At 35.1% G+C, this 18323-nt stretch overlaps 1 protein-coding gene across 1 annotated transcript in view; it reads left to right on the top strand.

Annotated features, from left to right (window-relative positions):
- Window positions 1–584: 584 nt before the first annotated feature.
- LOC128870418 (uncharacterized) overlaps window positions 585–18323 on the top strand; it is a 75350-nt gene continuing 57611 nt past the window's right edge. The window contains exon 1 of the mRNA XM_054113033.1: window positions 585–672. The gene's annotated coding sequence lies outside the window, so the exon portion shown is untranslated. The remainder of the gene's footprint in view (window positions 673–18323) is intronic.

Here is an 18323-nt window from a genome sequence, read left to right as displayed (position 1 = left end):
CTGTTGTTTTTGAGTTATCGTGTGCACGGAGGGATGGATATACAGACAAGGCCAAATCGACTCCCCCTACTGTTTTTCTACATCAATTTCGAGTACTTTAGGCTGTCACAACCGGTAAGTTAAAAAAGATACATCACTTCTGTGAAAAGAGCTATTTGATTTAAGAATTCAAAATAAAATTCAATCCCAAAAATGTGCATATGAAGTTCTTTGGCTTTTGCGCAAAACTGTAGGTATTAACGCGTATATGCTTGTACATGCTCAAATACTATGTTAATGAGAGTTAGTTTCTACTAACACTTGTATTCATTTACGCTGGCTTGCTAGTAGAAGGGCGCTCAACACCAATCGAAATGAATAATGCCACACAACGACGCATATTGCCTTCGATCGCAGAAGACGCAAAAATATCCAACCACTGGCCACGGATCCTAGTAAAAACGAAACGAAACGAGGCAAATGAATAAACAAAAGCACGGCCGAAAACTAACGATCGAACGGAGTGAACGAAGCGTAACGAAACTCAACTCCACTGTGTGTTGTTCTGCTCTACACCAGGTATGATGATTTTTGTTACAAAGGTAGTTTAACTCGAGATCTTCGTGTTTGCGGATGGCACGGAATGCAGAATTTTCTCTTAAGAACACTAAACTATACGAGGCTTTAAAGTGTGTATGTAGATATAACAAAATTATATACGTTAAATTAGAATGCTCATTTTGTGATACTCTGCACCAGTTAAGCGCGCAATAATCAGCGCAGAAAAACCGTTAAAGTGTCACAAAAAAGTTATTAACTAATATAATTGTATGCGTACCTCAATCGCGAACCGCATTAAAAAATTCAGTATTTATCGAATTTAAGGTGTGATATGTGTAACAATATAAACAAAATCTTATAACAATTTAAAATCCAATCTAATATAATTAAACGTTTGGATTAGTATATAATAAAAAACTCATTCAGCACAAGAGTTTATTTAAATTATAATTTTATTTTATTTCTCGTACATAGTAACACAGAAATGATGCATATAGAAGTGAAATTTAAATCCAATAACTTAAACTAACCAATGCATAGCTTCAAAATGTTGTGAAATATTTGCTGGTAAGCAAAACAAAACTTCTCGATCTACCGCAACAAAAACAAAAAAAAATTGTATGAAGCCAAATTTAGTACAATCTTTCAAAAACTCTTTGAGTGGATAAAACAGTTATCAACTGAAATATTTATGAGATTTATTGTATAATAATTTAGTACAATCTTGTAAAAACTCTTTGAGTGGATATAACAGTTATGAACTGAAAAAATTATGAGATTTATTGTATAATAATTTGCATGATTTGAAGTTCGAAATTCAATTAAATAAAACGACGTAGAGTTTTTTTTAACAAAAAGTTTAATCTATATTCTCTTACTCTAACAGTTTTTCGGATATGATCTGTCTTTACATTTATGCAAATTTTCTTAAAATTAGAACATTCGCTAAAATTAGGCCATTCGTGAAAGGAAAGACAGTATTTGCACAAATGGCTTCATTTTATGAAAATAATATTACTATTAAGAAATAAAGCTACATATTTTGGTATATTTTTATTTTTAAAGACTGGTAACGTGAAATTTTTAAATTGTTGCACATTATTTTACTTAATTGACATATAAATGCACATACATTTGTAATTCCTTGAACATTAGGGAGATCCACCTTTGGAAAACAGCCGAATGTCTTGTAGCCAGTGATGTTAAACTTTACGTGTAGTATAATTATTTATAACTACATTCCATTTCAATAAATAAATAAATAGTTTTAAAAATTACGATATGGCTAAAGTTGACTAATGACTGATCTATTCGCGCTTTCTTTAATGCTATTAATAGAGAACATGTACTTCAAACAAAAATATCCACACATTACATATTTTACAGATAAGTTTTCAATTTTAAGGAAGGTCCGTACCGAATTTTATAGCTCGCGCACATTTAACTAAAATTTAAATTTGCTTGGATGTTAATTTTTGTATCAAATATACTCAAAGACAATTGCAATATCAGTCTGACGGACGAAAATTTAGTTTCAACGCGGAAAAAGAGGGTAAGGTTTTTATCCGATCTCAATAATATTTATGTCCAATCTAAACGAGATGCTACATGTGCATTGTACCAAATTCGAGTAATTTTTCTTTGTTTATAACAGAGTTATGAATGTCCTCATACAGAGTTAAAAAAGTAGTGGGCGAGCTTTTTATCCGATCTCAATAATATTTACAGTAGCCACAAGCGAAACTCATACAGCTCAAAAAAAAATCTTCTCATAAATCATAAGTAAAACACACGGTTCAAAAAAGTTATAGCATATTTTATTACTACAGTGGTATCAAACAAAAACAATATAATCAAACTCAAATTTTTAATTCAATTACATTTTAAGTCAAAAAATAAAATTCATGTAATTTAATGCAAAAGTAGAACTCGTACATTATATAAAGTTACATAAATATAAATCTTTCGTATGCATGCCTCTGTTTTTGCTAACCATTTGTAAACTATTTGGCACACTTTTAACAAGCTTTGTACAAAAGTTGCCCTCAATTTTTTGCCATTCGTCTTGAAGGACCCCCTTCATGTCGTCCTTTGAACTTATACTAGTTGGCGAACTTTCTCATCGGGATAACTCCACAAGTTCTTAATGGGGTTTAAATCTGGGCTCTGGGCCGGTGAATGTATGACATGCGCATTATTAAATATATAGCAACCACGATCGCACATTATACGCCTTATGCTTTGGGTCATTGTCCTGATAAAAGTGCAAATCTTCCACTAGACCAAGTACTTCTATAAAGTGGCAAATTTTCTTTTAAAATGTTAAAATACACAGTCTGATTTATAATACCCTCAATAAAATGCAATTCTCTGGGCCAGATGCAGAAATTTACCCCACACCATTACTTACCCACCATCGCTTCATTTGATCTTCACCATACATACATAGGGTCTGCCATCTGGACCGAAAAGGTGAATAGAACGTTCCGCTAAAATGATAAATCTTTTGATTGATGTTCCTTGGCAAACCACAGTCTTGCTTTACGATTACGTTCGTTGATAAGGGGCTTATTTCTTGCTCTTCTACCGTTGAAATCAGCCTAATAGAGTATATTTCTAAATGTCTGTGGGTAAAATTTCTTCTCCAAATCCTTTTCGGCGATTGTTGCGAGTTTCGGTGCACTTCAAAATGATCCTTTTTGACTTGCCGTAGAATATATTGTTCATCACGTGGAGAGAAAATGTTGTTATTTGCAACTTTAAATCTATTTCTAACTCTTTTTGCTCTTTTTACCGTTTTATAATGTACTGTACGGTCAATCGGCTTCGATTTACAATATCAGATATTTCCCAAGGCGATTTTTGGTTTTCGTAATAATGAATTACTAATTTTCGCACTTCAACACTGGTTTGTCCTCTTTGTCTGCCCATTTTACTTTTTTGTTATCCTTTATCAACAAATGACACAATATTTAATATTTGGAACTTCCCCAAACTCCACTTTTAAAACAACGTGAACTTAGGTGTGATAGCAACTAATGTTGCCTCATAAATTAACACTGTACGAGTTTGGCTTTTGCACTGAAAATTGCCACTTGTTAAATAATTTGTTTTTATTTTAATAGAGTTTGGCTTTTGCATTGAAAATTGCCACTCGTTAAATAATTTGTTTTTATTTTAATAGAGTTTGGCTTTTGCATTGAAAATTGCCACTTGTTAAATAATTTGTTTTTATTTTAATAAATAAAGGACCATTTCAAATTTAGCTTTTGACGTTTAATGCATTACACAGTATACAAATTAAATAAAACCAATTAGTTTTTATTGCAATACTAATCCTCCCTATTTAATGTAAAACCAAATATCGAGGTGGATATACAAGTTTCGCTTGGAGCTTCTATATGTCGAATCTAAACGTGGTGGGGAGCAATACATGTACTGTGAGTTCTCATTTTATGTGGTGGACATGTTCTACAAAAAACCGCATATAAAAACTCGCATTAAAAAAGACTGTACCTGCCTTGAAAAAGGAGGGACACGTTACGAAATTTACTTGCCTTGAAGAAGTAGGGATATATATATATACAGGGTGACCGATGGGAATCTGACGTTTTTGAAATGAACAGTACACAGTTATTTTAAATGAAATATTTTATTTTAATACACAAAATTCTTTGTCATGACATGCCATTTGAAGATGTATATTATTTGTGAAAAATTACGTCGGGTAAGTGGTGCCTATCCTCCTGAATGCAGTTTATAATAACTGCATTCTCATTGTCTTCCAAAAGCACTTGCATTCGAAAAGCAAACTCCTGCCGCTGCGCATAATCTCTTTCCTCAAGCTTCTGAGCAACACACATCTTGTAAGGGTGAAATTTTAAGTCTTTCTGTAAAATTGTTCGCAGAGATTCACGGCTCATTCTTAATTTGCGCGCGTGTTTACGTGCAGAGCGCCCAGGGCTACGAGTCAGCGCGGCTCTCACACGCTCGAAGTTGTCTGGTGTTCTTGCTGTCTTAGTCGGACCTGGTGGCTTCTTTTTCACAATAGATCCTGTTGTTCGTAGATTATGAACCCAACTGAGAATCGTGTTGCGGCTTGGAACGGTTCCACGACGCCCACGATTGAAACGCACACGAAAAAGTCGCTGCACGGTAATAACAGACCCGCCATTCTGCACAAATGCGTCATACGCAAACATGCGATGTTCAACCGTCCACCGCGCCATTGCTACTGAAACGGCATCGAATGGCGAGATTACTGGCTTGTAATTCGCCTCCCTACTCCTCTCACCGGCAGAGTACTAGCCATCCCAAAAACGTCAGATTCTCGTCGGTCACCCGTTATATAATTGGCGCGTACACCCTTTTTTGGGTGTTTGGCCGAGCTCCTCCTCCTATTTGTGGTGTGCGTCTTGATGTTGTTCCCCAAATGGAGGGACCTACAGTTTCAAGCCGACTCCAAACGGCAGATATTTTTATGAGGAGCTTTTTCATGGCAGAAATACACTCGGAGGTTTGCCATTGCCTGCCGAGGGGCGACCGCTATTAGCAAATTTTTTTTCTTAATTTTGGTGTTTTCACCGAGATTCGAACCGACGTTCTCCCTGTGAATTCCGAATGGTAATCACGCACCAACCCATTCGGCTACGGCAGCCGCCGTAGGGATACCTTCCGTAATTTTCCAAAGTCGCATAAAACCAAAACAACAAATTAAAATTAACTTAAAACCGCATAAAAAAGTTTGTAGAAATTAAAAGAAATAAGCTGATTAAATTATTTTCAATGTCTGAAAGAAATTCATATAAAAGCTTAAAATAAAGTTGTATTCAAACTTAATTAATTTTTTTTTTATAAGAGACTGTCTCTGCAATAGATGTTTGCGGCAAGGCAATGGTTTTTCACAAACTTCATTCTCGTTCTGTGTAGCTCTGAAAATGTAATCAATAATTAAACTTTACGATGATGATCCTACTAATTTTTTATGAGGCTCGTACAGAATTTGGGCCGTTAATAAGAAAATGACTTTCTAATTTACTGCAAAGTTGAAGACTTTCTCGAACTAATCTTTCAGTGAAGAAGAAACCCCGAATTGTAAAATCTCACTGTAAAAATAAATTACGGACATCTAGATGTGATGAATTAAGGTAGATCTAACTGTCCTTTACATTCATAAACGTTGTACTGGTTCCACGATTTTTGGAGACTCTATACGCGGGCTTCCAAACAATGAAATACAAACCGCACAACTTAAAAATCGCATAAAAATAATCCGCATAAAAAGAGACCTTACGGTACATTGTACCGAATTCGAATAATTTTTCTTTGTTTATAACAGAGTTATCATGTTTTTTTTTCTTTTTTTAATATACAGTCTGTGTCAGAAGAAAAGAACCGGTGTTTCTCTTGTAACTTCAAGATATATTTTGTTCTGCTTTTTGCTGCATAATAGTCCTACTCAAGGGATACGTCGCTAGTGCTAACTCAGGTTAGTGTCGTTCGAAACTTTCCCGTAAACGCAATCAAACAAAAATGAGTGAGAAGTACGCGAAGCGTTTTGAGGCGGTATTTTTATGCACGCATTCGAAAGGGCCGGCTGCAAAAGTAATTAAAAAATCAAAAAAGTTTGTTGTGATGTGGAATCAGCGGTATAAGGTGTACGAAAATGTTGATGACTTTTCCGAGCGCAGCTTGAAGCGAGTGAGGAAAAAAAGGTAGTATAAAGTGATCGTCCAACTTTTTAAGCGGGACCCTTCTTTGTGACTACGCCAAGCACCATCAGTTCTTGCTAAAAAGGGAAAAGATGGGAGTATCAACACCATCGAACGTCGACTGAAGTAGACGAACATATCTAACGGTCCCACATCATCAAAACCACTGCCCTCAGAAAAACACATTGAGAAACAATAAAATAAGAAAATGGCGTCACAGTATTGGACTGGCCTTCCCAGTCCCCAGACGGCAACCCTATTGAAAATGTGTGGGGAAATATGAAAACGCATCTTGCCGGAAAGCCAGTCCATGATTTAAAGCAACTCGTCCCTCAAGTTCGCAAAAACTAGTTCTGCTGTAGACGAGCTACGCAGAAAAGCTGGTTCAAGGCATGAAGAAGATGCCAGGCTATACCCGATAACGATGGAGACTACACGGCTTATTAAGTAATTGCGACTCGTAGTTTTGTACATACATACTTTCATGTAAAAAAATTTTAAATTTATATCTTTTATATGAATAATCGCGGTTCCTTTTTTCTGACACAGAAAACATTAGAAACTTTAGCGGATTTGCAGTATTTTATTTTTACGTAGGAAAATTATACGACATTTAAAAAAAAAAAGGAGCTAATTTCTATTGCATAAATATTTACTTATACAGTTAGTATCGGTTATATTGAAATACACTATTGTCATGATACACCAAATGATAGAAAAGGTTTTTTCTACTATGAAAAAGCTCGGAGACATGAAAAAGCTTTTATGAGAGGAAGTATAAAACTGTAGGCCCCTTCATTTGCTGGAAGGCGCCAAGGCGCACCAAATTGGAAGATAAAGGCCAAACAACCAAAAAGGATGTAAGCTCCAATTATAATATATAATTTGATTGGAAACCAATATCACAAAATGAGCTAATCAAGTTTTTATTACCGGTTCGAATTGAGCACAATGGAGCACCTAAGTAAAATCGTTTATTTAGTCTAATGAATTGCAATTTTACAGACTACAGAATATAATAAATATATGAAACAAATAATTGGTGAATCGAATATTAAAGGTGGTGTCTTCCCAAAATAATTACATTTTTTTTCGTGATTTTCGGAATTCAGTGAATGGCTTGGCAATATTGTGATTTGTGAGATTCAAACTCAACAAAGTAATGAAAACGAAGTGCCGTGTGTTAAATTGTGAAAGTACAAATTGAGATAAAGCTTCCAAATACAGTTGTTTGCGTTTTTATGCGGAAGATGCCGGGGCGGCAAGAAAATGTGTGTGTGTGAAAATGTGTTCTTGTGTTTGGTAGTTTCTCTTGCGTTCACCTATTCTTCCTCTTCTCAAACAAGTAATTCCTCTTCCTTTTGTTTGCTTATGAATGGATTCTGACGGCACAGCGAATTCGGAAGGCGCAATCTTATATTCTATCACGTTTGGTGTTGTGTCGTAACTATATTACATATGTACATATGGTATATGCATGCAGCAGAGACTTTTGCATAGTAAATTCAAAAATTTTAAACCGTTTTTATAGATATTTTGATTTTTTGGATTATGATACTCTTGCAGTGAGCGAGTTCGAAGCTGGAGAGGTTGCGATGGGAACATCCTCGCTTTCCGTAAATTAATTATAATATCTGATAGACGCTTGCCGGCGGCCGACGAAGCCGAGAGGTTTTGTGTTTCTGATATTCGGTTGCCCTGAGTTCAATACCTATTGTTGGCACATTAAATATCTTACTATGTACATTGCCTTGGATTTGAAGATTAGACAGAAAACTGCTTGGAATCATTTGCATAAGGATAATTATAATTACATGTATTAGGTGTTAATTTCATAGTCGAAATAGGGCGAACGTAGAGAAGTTTTTATTTAATTATTTGTTCATTATATAATTTAAGTTTATTATAAGCGAAAGCATCAAAGTGATCATTCCAAAGCGGAGATAACGGTAAATCGAAGTTAGTCGCGTAACACATTCTAATGAAATTGAAAAAGCAAAATGTAAAAACAGTTTATTAAAAAAAAATAAATAAATAATTGGCGCGTACACTTCTGTTAGGTGTTTGGCCGAGCTCCTCCTCCTATTTGTGGTGTGCGTCTTGATGTTGTTTCACAAATGGAGGGACCTACAGTTTCAAGCCGACTCCGAACGGCAGATATTTTTATGAGGAGCTTTTTCATGGCAGAAATACACTCGGAGGTTTGTCATTGCCTGCCGAGGGGCGACCGCTATTAGAAAAATGTTTTTATTAATTTTGCTTTCACCGAGATTCGAACCAACGACCTCTCTGTGAATTCCGAATGGTAATCACGCACCAACCCATTCGGCTACGGCGGCCGCAAAAAAAAAAACAGTTTATTACCAGTGTCAAAATAGTGTGTTATTTGTTTTTGTTGCTGTAGTTGTTGTTATTCCAAGGAATTTGAAGTTTTTTTTTATTAATTCCCTTTAAATGCTGTGAATAAATATGAATCTGTACAAAAAAGAACTCAAAGATAAATAAAGAGTGCTATTTTTTGCTAATGAAGTCGAAAAATTTAATTTATTTTCTGTGTCAAAAGTCATTCTTGACAAAATGCATGTGTATACCTTTTTAAACATCTATTTCCGTACCTGACCTTGAACTGATTTTCGCGATTTCACTTGAATTGTCGTGTGTCTACCGTCTTAACTGCTACACTTTGTTTGTTTTGAATGGGAGCTTTGTTATGTATTTTCCCACCCGCTTACATGTTTTTTGTAGGCTTGCATTTTTCATGAAGCGGAAAGCTTTATTCATTTCAATACTAAGAAATACTCCCACGGCAAAATGGGTAGTCTATGTGAATACATTACTAAGTTGTCTGCCTTAGACACAGTGGCAATGTCAATGACAGTCTCTCCGGAGTTTAAGAATTAAAAGGAAAAGTGCTATATTAGTTAGTACAAGCACATGTGCCAAAGGGCATTTGCTTATCTCTAGTTGTGTTTCAGCACACAATTTTCTAGAATCTACATACTCAATAGCGTTTCTCTACGCCCATCATCTATGTAATGAGTGGTTTTAGATGTACAGATTTTTTTTTCAAACGAAACAAAAAACAAAGTAATGTTCAATATTTTTAGTTTTAAAAATATTATCGCATTAAGGGTGTACCTATAAATAATTTTGGACTTCGTGTTATGGCAGTTTTAGGGAATAGCAACCGTATTTGATCCAGTAACTCAAGGTTTTCTAATAATTCAGGTTAAGGATGAGTTTTGCTCGAAACTAAACATGTATAGCTTGGAGTTCTGTTAGAAATAACGATCCCGGTGAATGGAAAATGTAACATTTACTGTTTCCATGACTTAAGAAAGGAGGAAAGGTGGAATCATCTTTTCTTGAGACTCGTGAAATATTTTTACATATCAATAAGATCTTTCATCAGGTTATCTGGAGCATTTGTACAAATTCCTTCCTCATAGTATTTACGTAACTTATACTATGAATTAAGTGACAGCACCAATTATTAATTAATAATAAATGAAACAAAAACAAATTTCCTGTATTTATAAATATTATTTTCTTATTTAGTTAGTGCCTCTATTAAGGTGAACCAATAAATCAAGCACAGTAGTACAGCTGTTGAAGTGTTACTGCTGCGAATTACCGTTAGGTGGAATAATACTTTCATGCATGTTTATTTTCTTAACTTGAAATATCAGAAAACCTTGAGTTACTAGATCAAATACGGTTGCTTTACCAACAATTTCATCCCATAAAAATTATTGCCTCTAACCAAGTCAACCGGATCATTTTTATACAGTTATCACTCAATTTATTCGTACACTCACAGTTTATAAACATATATGTACACCTGGAACTTAACACGATTTATACAAAAGAACAAAGTTTAAATATATTCGTAAAAATAACATTTTTATTCAATATTTAAGGAACAAAAGCTTCCAAATTCAGTTCTGGAATTACAGAACTTAAGGTTATAACGAAATAAGCCACAATTTTATATATAATATATATATTATTCGTACATAAAGAATATTTTAATTTGTTGCGCCGCCTTTAGCTTTAATAACTGTTTCTAAACGTCGATGCATAATTTTAACCAATAACTGGGTTTCGTTAGCTGCAATTTTCTCCCACTCAACACTTAAATCTGCCTTTAGTGACGTCTTTGATGTTATTTTGTGCTTTCTGATTCTCCTTTCTAAGAGCTCCCAGACATGCTCAATTGGATTCAGATCAGGTGATTGAGGTGGAGTTTTAAGCTGCTTACTGTGGTAAATAAGCCATTCTTGCACGAGATAGAATGAGTGTTTGGGTCATTGTCTTGTTGAAACAAGAACCCTTTAGCATCCAGTCCAAGGGCACTATCATGCAAATTATTCTTCAATATATTTAAATACAGATGTTTGACCATTTTATCATCAATAAAAACCATTTTTCCCATTCTAGATGCAACTATGCACCCCCAAACCATAGCATTTCCTCGTCCATGCTTAACGGTAGGAATACTTTTTTTTTTTTCAATCTGTTCTGTATTTTCTTTTCGCCAAACTTTTGGAGGGCCATCTGTCCCGAAAACATTAAATTTCGACTAATGAATATGACGTTTTCCCAAAAACAGGTTGGCACACCAATCTCTTCTTTCTGTTGATATCTGAAATGTAGGGCTTGCGGCGTGTCACTCTGCTATGATAACCAGCGTTATGCAGACAATTACGGACTGTTTGTGGGCTTACTTTTTTATCTAAAGACTCTTGAATATTTCGGCATAGTAACGTGGGGGTTATTTTTGGATTTTTGGACTCTATTTTTTTGCGTTCCTCACGTGGAGTCAATATTTTTCGCCTTTCGGCTTGGTGGAGGTCATTAGCTTCGAATTTATCAGTATTAACGTAATTAGCAATAACACTTTGTTCCATAGAATACGATTTGCCAATTGTTTTGCCGATTTCTTTTTCTAATTCTCCAATTTTACGCATTTCTAATGGTAAATCCGCACTTTGTCCCATTTTGTCACTTTCAATCGAGATATTACGAGCAACTGAAAATGAATCTGCTATACAAACTAAGAAAAACCAATCTTATTTCGTTTTCAGCATTATTAGTAAAAGCACAAACGAGTTTTACTGATACTTTTGTAGCAACAATGTCAAGTGTACGGATAAATGTGTTGCGGCATTTTGCTACATCTGCCTGCTTTCCTTGGAACCCATCAGTGGGAGTTGAAATAACGGGAGTTTTGTTTAAGGCAATTCTTTCGGAATGTAACATTCTTATAGTGACCTTAAAGAAATATGTATATTGTCACAGCAAATATTTTGCGCAAAGCTAAAATTTTTTACGTACTACGCGGGGTGTACGAATAAATTATGTGACCACTGTATATAATTTCGGTTACAAGTTGTTACGAGTTTTCCTCGGAACTCTTTTGTCATTGTAAAATAATAACAAAAATGGCTTTATTGTTTCTTTAAATATTCTCTTTGGAAGTGGATACCTTCGAAACGAGTTGTTTAAAGGCTTCAACAAGCTCTTCAACTTCTTCAACAACTTTTGTTGGATTAAGCTGGGACTGGAATACCCATGCTGTCAATTGCTGTTTTGTTTCCGTTACGATGTGATAGAGGTGCTTAGAACCACCTCTGCTAAATCGCTGAAACATTTTTTTACACCAAGCGACAGAGTCCATTTTTGGCCAATTGATAACAACTGGAAGATTGAAGACTTACACTTGAAAATCGTACTTTTCTCAAATTCAAAATTTCTGTACTTATCGGCCGCCGTAGCTGAATGGGTTGGTGCGTGATTACCATTCGGAATTCACAGATAGAACGTAGGTTCGAATCTCGGGGAATCACCAAAATTAAGAAAAACATTTTTCTAATAGCGGTCGCCCCTCGGCAGGCAATGGAAAACATCCGAGTGTATTTCTGCCATGAAAAAGCTCTTTATGAAAATATCTGCCCTTCGGAGTCGGCTTGAAACTGTACGTCCCCCCATTTGTGGAACAACATCAAGAAGCACAGTGCAAATAGGAGGAAGAGCTCGGCCAAACACCCAAAAAGGGTGTACGCGCCAATTATATATGTATATAATAGGACTATGCATAAGTTCGTGCGGTTTTACAACAGATGGCGTAACTTGATTATTATTCCATCGATCCACATTTCCAAACATTCATTGGAGAGCTACTGTCGTAAGGCACAAACGTCAGTATAAGTTTTTTATTTGAAGCGTAAACAACAATATTTTTACCACACTTGAAAATGTCGAATTTCGTGCCAAATAATGTGTTTTTGCGGGGAATTCTTCTTCATTATTTTAATATGAAGAAAAAAGCAGCCGAAAGTCATCGTATCTTGGTGGAAGTTTATGGTGAGCATGCTCTATCTGAGCGAACGTGCCAGAAGTGGTTTGCACGCTTTAAAAGTGGTGATTTTGGCTTGGAAGACGAAGAACGCGAGGGTGCGCCGCCAAAGTTCATGGATACCGAATTGGAGGAATTGCTCGATCAAGATCCGGCTCAAACGCAAGAAGAGGTTGCAAAAACTTTGGGAGTTGATCAATCAACCATTTCCAAACGTTTAAAAGCCATGGGAATGATCCGAAAGGTAGGCCATTGGGTGCCGTATGAATTGAAGCCAAGAGACGTTGAACGCCGTTTTATGGCATGCGAACAACTGCTTCAACGGCACAAAAGAAAGGGTTTTTTGCATCGAATTGTGACTGGCGATGAAAAGTGGGTCCATTACGACAATCCAAAACGTCGGGCAACGTATGGATACCCTGGCCATGCTTCAACATCGACGTCGGCGCAGAATATTCATGGCCTGAAGGTTATGCTGTGTATCTGGTGGGACCAGCTGGGTGTTGTGTATTATGAGCTACTGAAACCGAATGAAACGATTACGGGGGATGTCTACCGACGACAATTGATGCGTTTGAGCCGAGCACTGCGAGAAAAACGGCCGCAATACGCCGATAGACACGACAAAGTTATTTTGCAACATGACAATGCTCGGCCACATGTTGCACAAGTGGTCAAAACATACTTAGAAACGCTCAAATGGGATGTCCTACCCCACCCGCCGTATAGTCCAGACCTTGCGCCATCCGATTACTATCTCTTCCGATCGATGCAACATGGCCTGGCTGACCAGCACTTCCGTAATTACGATGAAGTCAAAAAATGGATCGATTCGTGGATTGCGGCAAAACCGACCGAATTTTTCACAAAGGGAATCCGTGAATTGCCAGAAAGATGGGAAAAAGTAGTAGTAAGCGATGGACAATATTTTGAATATTAAATTTGTAACCATTTTACGTCAATAAAGTTTCAAATTTCGAAAAAAAACCGCACGAACTTATTCATAGTCCTATTATATATCGAAAACATTTAAAATCAAAATCGTTCATTTGTAAAAATTCTGACTTGACGCTGGGTAAATATCCGTTTTAAGCAGCCGAATTAAAAACAATTGGTGGAGACTCAGCGATTCGCAAAAAGTTTTCAATTGTAGTCTAGATTCGCTGAAATTTTCCACAATTTTTTCAATTTTCGGGTGATGATGCATAAACTGCCGTAAATGTTTTTTCTTCCAAGTGACTTTTATGCAATTGCTCTTCAAACTGTTGAAATTCGTCGCAAACATCTTTTCTTGGTATGTAATAAGGTAGATTAAAGCATGTGTCGAATATCTCTCTGTACGTAAAAATGACAAATGGGTTATTAACGGCGGGTTTGTTAAGATCATACACTTGAAAATATTAATGCTTCGATACATTCGGCGATGGAATCGCTATTTATACTGAAATTACTAATGAAATTAGAATACCAAGAATGATATAACACAAGATTAAAATTTGCTGTCAGTGGACGGACATGCTCGCGAACATGCTCACTGTTGTCTGCTACAGACTGCGAGCGGCTCATGTGGGAATAGCGTAAAGATGATAGCAAAAATGCGGATAATGTGATTGCAAAACGAAAAGCAAAACGCAGAAAAGTATGGGTAAATGATTGGCCAATAGAAAAAGAAGAAAGATAACGTGTAAAGCTATTAAATCGTCTTGAATTGTCGGATTCTAGGTTGGGTAAATGATTGGCTAATAGAAGAAGAAGAAATATACCGTGTAAATTGAATTGTCGGATTCTAGAAATTATTGTTTTTTTGTTGCGTATGGATATGGAGACTACTACTTATACATTTACGAATTGGTAACGCCTGCAACAGTTAAAAAAATACATTAATGCGATACGCGATTACGCCAAACGACAAAACTCTTGACAAATATTTCACCCCAGTCCTTCGGGTTAGTAGTAGTAGAATTCCTGCACTAAAGCCATTTAACCCTACCACAAGTTCTGGTTTTTTCGATTTTTTTATATATCTCATTTTTTATTTGCCATAATGCTGGCTCGTTTTTTAGGCACCTAACTAACTGCGCTATTAATTTCTGGCTCAATCTCATTTTTTTCCGCCTCAAGCATCAACACAAAATGTGATAGTTTTTGTTTTCAATGTAATGTTCGCGCACAACACCACCTCCTCTGCGAGGGGCTCGCGCACATGCTCATCGTATGTAGCCTACATAAGCAAAAGCAATAGAAACTGCAAAAAACAAAAAAATTATATACCTACAAACACACACACTTTCTTGCCGTGGCGTCATCGGCAAAGAACTGCATTTGAAGGTATTGTTATAATTCATGCTTTCACAATTTGTTTAATTTAAAAATCATATATCTATAATAACAATATTCACAACTCCATTCACTAAATATTCACGAACAAGTAACTTCTTTTATTTTGTTTGTGTATTCACAGCACTGAGTCATCGGTTGTCAAAATCGCAGAAAATGAGATAGCGGTTTTCGGCAGGTGTCACCTTTATATTTTGTACATTGTGAAAGATTTTTGTTTTCGTTGAAAACTTTTAGAAGTCAGTATTTTGTTAATTTTCAAAAACAGTTCTAAGTAGTGGATTCGCTAATTAACTAAATGATTATCTTTATTTGATTCATTTTCTAATGGCCATCATACCGTCTGCTGTCGCCTGTGTTGGCGTTTTTGGCAAAAGTGATAAATTACTAGAAGTGGCCATACGAAGCCAAATTGTGAGAATAACTTCTGTTGCCACAAAATAGGGGATTCGGCAGAAGAATTATGATCGCTTATTTTATATGATACATATTTTTACGCTCTTCCAGTCAGTCTTTAAAAACATTAAACATACTCATTTTAGGAAAATATTGGAGATTTTAAAATGTGGTAGATTTGAAGTTTATGGTGGTAGATGTGGTAAAAAAGCAATTTAGCAAAAAAAAAGGGGTATATTCGCTACAAAACTGGTATACCATAGTGACCACACTGGTCCGAATCTGTGCTTATGAATTAATTCGTATGACTTGAATAGCGTCTTTTGTGTGTTATTTTTTTGTGAAAATTCAATAAATATTGTGATTTTTAAATTAAGCAAAAGAGTAAATATCAAATGCCACGTGTTAATAAAGCCTCCATACAATTTTTCTTTACTCTTTTCAATTACTCAATTTTCTTTTCATTCTTTTTTCTGCGCTGACGAAATGGTCTAGGGATGGAGCTATTCAAGTTTAGTGACCTGCTTTTTTGTTTGGTTATTTACATTCTCATGGAAATTTTGATATTAAGAATCTTTTCGACAAAAAAAATATATGTATATGTAAATGTTATGGTTGCTCAAGAGCCACCTTCTTGAATAGATGCACTTTGGCGCAATCTTGTATCCTATTAATTTTGACTCTTTATTAGCCTTTCGCGCAGTTGTGGCTTATAGCTGAAAAAAGCACTGAATGCCATAACGCCTGGAATGCTAGGTACGGTATTCCAGCTTTACATTTTACTGTTTGGTGCGCATTACGGTGTGGTGGTATCATTGGGCAACTTTCCTTCGAGATATGTTAACAGCGTATTTTTGGCCTATTATTTTTTAATTGTTGTAAATTGATTTGCATTTTTGGCGCATCTCCCGATTCTGTTACACAAAGGTCCTTCCATGGAAAGTTACGCAAAAAATGTCACTCACATTTTAATCTGAATTAATTTTCAGATTGCAATAAGCTAGCAAAATTGAATTGGTTTTTACACTTAAAGTCCGCACGATCTGGAAAATGGTGTTCTTGCACTTCGTCTTCTTTATTTGCATATTCGATTTCGAATGATTAGCGAACGTACTAGAGCAATTAAAATCATAAAATGAGCTTATAACTACATTGCACTTCATAATATAATATTATATTTTATAAATAAACGCCTGTTTAATAGTGATTAACATATAATAAAAAAATATACTAATTTATATAATGATATGATTACTTGAAGATGTGAAGCCATTTTAGCTAATGGTGGTGACTATACATTACTATACCGATTGCGTATAATAAATATTATAAGCCCATACAATGTAGTTAGTTAGAATCGAATTAGTCAAATTGTTTCCAAGTCGTGGCGGTCACGATTCTGTTTGACAGACTGTATATAAATATAATGCTTTTGACATAACACTTTTTAAATTTTTCGTTCCAGAATTATGAGAAGTTAGAAAATTGTTTGTTTTTCTTATAAGATATCAGTAAAATTTTTGTTTCTTCTTCAAGGATTGTGGTTTTTATGCTGAAATATTGCCAATAAAAGAATATATATTACTACATATGTTTTTACTTACCACTATTATATCACATCGCTTGTCTAAAAGATATAAATGATTCACTTTTATAAAAAGATTGAAGATGATGGTTAGATGTTTTATAGTGGCGCAGGGTGTAAAAACAATTTTCTAATTTTTCGACGATGTTTACTACTGCTGCATCACTATTACCAGAGAATGTTAATGCAATGAGAAGGTGCAAATGTTACTGTGAGCTTTTTTTAGTACAATTGAGATTTGAAGTAAGGGAATTTAGCACACCGAGTTTATCACTGACTCACTGACTTCTGCCCACACAAAAATTAGAAACACCACACATCTTTCACCTCAACACACAACACATTTCTCACCTCGACATTAAACCAATTAAATTTTTACTATTTTCGTATTTTTGAAATAATAAGCGAATACGTAAAATTTATTACATAATTTTTTTTTCAATTACATTAAAAAAAAACGATTTAAAAAAAAAAAAATTTATAGAAAAAAGTTTGCGCCGGGAATTGAACTCGAGTCTAACATGTGGCGAGGAAAAATAGGCGGTGCGTTTATTTCTTCGACTGCTTATTTTTTTACCATTTTGTTACTTTTGAAATGATAAGCGGATACATAAAATTTATTACAAATTTTTTTACGATTACATTAAAAAAAAAAAATTTAAAAACAAAAAAAAAAAAATTTGCACCGAGAATTGATGGCGAGTCACGTGGGGAGGATAAATACGCAGAGCGTTTATTTCTGCGCCTGCGTTGTGAACAAAAGGTTTTGTGCATGCGCGCGACGCGAATAAATTTTAATAAAGTACTGAAAGTAATTCATGAAGTTTTTCATTACATACATTCAAAAATGAACGTATACTTTATATGTAAATAAATGAGGGTATATGATAATATACATAAGTACATAATATGTATGTACATGTCAAAAGGAGGTATTTGCATTCAGAAAAAAAGAACGGTTTAAGATAAATCAACACTTATTTTATATTGTATGTCAATTTATAGTTTATGTATTCGACAGCATTTACATACATATGTATGTATGTACATTTGTATATGAAAAACAATAATGCACAAGCGCAAGAACATCATATCACATATGCAAGTATGCCCAAATAACCTTGACTTATGTATGTACACATGTCATACCACATCACATTCTTACAAGAAATCAAATACACATACGCACTAGTGAACGAGTTTCTTCCTAACAAGTGCAAAAACAATTCTGCTCTATGTATGTATATATACCCACTTTATGTCCTAGCATATAGACATACATATACAAGTATACCTACTTGCCTTCTAAACTTCCTACAAAATAATTGTATTCATATGTTACTACATCCATGCACGTTCATACATTCATGCATATACATATGCGCGAGCACAGCGC

Source organism: Anastrepha ludens, chromosome X (assembly GCF_028408465.1).
Source record: "Anastrepha ludens isolate Willacy chromosome X, idAnaLude1.1, whole genome shotgun sequence".
NCBI lineage: Eukaryota > Metazoa > Arthropoda > Insecta > Diptera > Tephritidae > Anastrepha > Anastrepha ludens.
The sequence above is the reverse complement of the archived record's forward strand: the minus strand, read 5'-3'. Positions and strand labels throughout refer to the sequence as shown.